We start from the raw sequence: 3093 nt of genomic DNA, 5'->3' as shown, positions 1-3093 counted from the left end.
TCAGGGTCCCTTCAGCAGAATCTTGCTGGCATGAGCATTAGTATCTGGGTTTGGTGGCTGATGATGGGATGGACTCCCGTATGGGGTAGTCTCTGGATAGTCCATCCTTTCATCTTAGCTCTAAATTTTGACTCTGTACCTATATCCTTTCATGAGTATTTTGTTCCTTATTCTAAGGAGGAATGAAGTATCCACCCAGTGGTCATCCTTCTTGGTTTTCTTCTGTTTTGCATAATGTATCTTGGGTATTCTAAGTTTCTGATCCGCTTATCAGTGAGTGCATATCTAGTGACTTCTTTTGTGATTGGCTTACCTTACTAAGGATGATATCCTCCAGATACATCCATTTGCCCAAGAATTTCATAAATTCATTGTTTTTAATAGCTGAGTAGTACTCCATTGTGTAAATGTACCACAGTTTCTGTATCCATTCCTCTATTGAGGGACATCTGGGTTCTTTCCAGCTTCTGGCTATTATAAATAAGGCTGCTGTGGAGCATGTGTCCTTATTACCAGTTGGAAGATCTTCTGGATATATGCCCAGAAGAGGTATTGCTGGGTCCTCTGGTAGTACTATGTCCAATTTTCTGAGGAACCGCCAGACTGATTTCCAGAGTGGTTGTACAAGCTTGCAATCCCACCAGCAATGGAGGAGTGTTCCTATTTCTCCACAACCTTGCCAGCATCTGCTGTCACCTGAATTTTTAATCTTAGCCATTCTGACTGGTGTGAGATAGAATCTCAGGGTTGTTTTGATTTGCATTTCCCTGATGGCTAAGGATGTTGAACATTTTTTCAGGTGTTTCTCAACCTTTCGATATTCTTCAGTTGAGAATTCTTTATTTAGCTCTGTACCCCATTTTTTAATGGGTTTTTTTGAGTTTCTGGAGTCCAGTTTCTTGAGCTCTTTGTATATATTGGATATTAGTCCTCTATCAGATTTAGGATTGGTAAAAATCCTTTCCCAATCTGTTGGTGGCCTTTTTGTCTTGTTGACAGTGTCTTTTGCCTTACAGAAGCTTTGCAATTTTATGAGGTCCCATTTGTCAATTCTTNATTTTACAGCACAAGCCATTGGTGTTGTTGAGGAATTTTTTCCCTGTGCCCACATCTTCGAGGTTTTTCCCCACTTTCTCCTCTATCAATTTCAGTGTCTCTGGTTTTATGTGGAGGTCTTTGATCCACTTAGACTTGAGCTTTGTACAAGGAGATAAGAATGGATCNATTCTCATTCTTCTACATGATAGCCGCCAGTTGTGCCAGCACCATTTGTTGAAAATGCTGTCTTTTTTCCACTGGATGGTTTTAGCTCCCTTGTCAAAAATCAAGTGACCATAGGTGTGTGGATTCATTTCTGGATCTTCAATTCTATTCCATTGATCTACTTGTCTATCGCTGTACCAGTACCATTCAGTTTTTATCACAATTGCTCTGTAGTACAGCTTAAGGTCAGGCATGGTGATTCCACCAGAGGTTCTTTTATTGTTGAGAATGGTTTTTGCTATCCTAGGTTTTTTATTATTCCAGATGAATTTGCAAATCGCCCTTTCTAACTCTGTGAAGAATTGGGTTGGAATTTTGATGGGGATTGCATTGAATCTGTAGATTGCTTTTGGCAGGATGGCCATTTTGACTATGTTAGTCCTGCCAATCCATGAGCATGGGAGATCTTTCCATCTTCTGAGATCTTCTTCAATTTCTTTCTTTAGGGATTTGAAGTTCTTGTCATACAGGTCTTTCCCTTCCTTAGTTAGAGTCACACCTAGGTATTTTATATTATTTGTGACTATTGTGAAGGGTGTTGTTTCCCTAATTTCTTTCTCGTCCCATCTAGGACCAGACATTTTTAATGGAGGAGGACACACGATTTAAGTATGAATGCTGAAGGATGGGGCAAATGCGCAGTTAGTAGGGCTCCAAGAAACAAGGGGAGATGGAAGTCCAGAGCAGATCCCAGAATCCAGAAATCCCAGAGCAGATAGTGGGAGGAGAAAGAGACTAGGTATAGAGGACATGTTTTAGTGGATGTAACTCAAAAGACTGGGTGAGCTCTCTAGATGAGAATGCAATGGGAAGATCCAGAGATTGGTTTACCAAAGCAGAATATTGATGAGAAGGTTCCACTGCAACTAGGAAGTTTGGTGTCTACTTTCTTCTTGAGATGGGAGCTCACAGCTGAATACAGCCAACTTAACCCACAGCTAGCAATTATGAACATTATAGGCTAAGTGGCATTGCTGGGCCATCAGAGGCCAAGTAGGTACCACTGTTGTATTGAGTCAGTGCAGAATACCGGTCAGGGCTTGCCTCGTGGAAAGTTACTTGGTTAAAGGAACATAGATATCAAGGGGCCAAAAAGATAGGCATTGTCTTGGTTATTTTTTTACTGCTCTGCTAAGATTCAAATACCAACACAATGTATGGAAAAATTAGTTTATTGGGACTCAGAGGGTAAATCCGTGATCATCACGGTAGGAAGCTTACATCTTTATCAACAAGCAGAAGGCATGGGCTTTTGAAACCAACAAGGCCATACCTCCTAAGGCTTCCCAAATAGTTTCACAAAGTGAGATCCAAACATGCAAACCTATGAGTCTATGGGAGCCATTCTCACTCAAACCACCACAGCTGACTCTCTGGCCCCCCCATAGGTTTATAGTCATAGTGTAATGCAAAGTGCTTTTTATCCAACTTCCAAAGTCGCCAGAGTCTTTCAGTCTCCAGAATGTTCAATGTTCAAAATCTCTGCATAAGGATATGAGCTCTTAGTGGCTGCTCCAGGGGCCATGGCTGCCTGCCAGATGCCATGTTTCCCACAAGGGCGGTCACAGACTTCAGCCCTCTGCAACTGTGTGCCCCAACAACCCCTTACTTCTATTAGCTGTCTTGGTCATGATGTTTCTTCACAGCAACAGAAAAGTCCCCCCCCCCCCAGCAGTTCTATCCACTGAGGAAGCATTCAAGTGCATGAGTGTATAAGGGCCATTCTCATTGAACCGAAGGCAGCCACTGGTTACTATTGCTGCTGTTGCATCAAAGGCAATCAGGAACAAAGGATCCTCCCCCTGCGCATGTGCAACACCTTTTATAAAA

The sequence above is a fragment of the Mus pahari genome, chromosome 4, assembly GCF_900095145.1.
Source record: "Mus pahari chromosome 4, PAHARI_EIJ_v1.1, whole genome shotgun sequence".
NCBI classification, from domain to species: Eukaryota; Metazoa; Chordata; class Mammalia; order Rodentia; family Muridae; genus Mus; species Mus pahari.
This window is presented reverse-complemented; position numbering follows the sequence as displayed.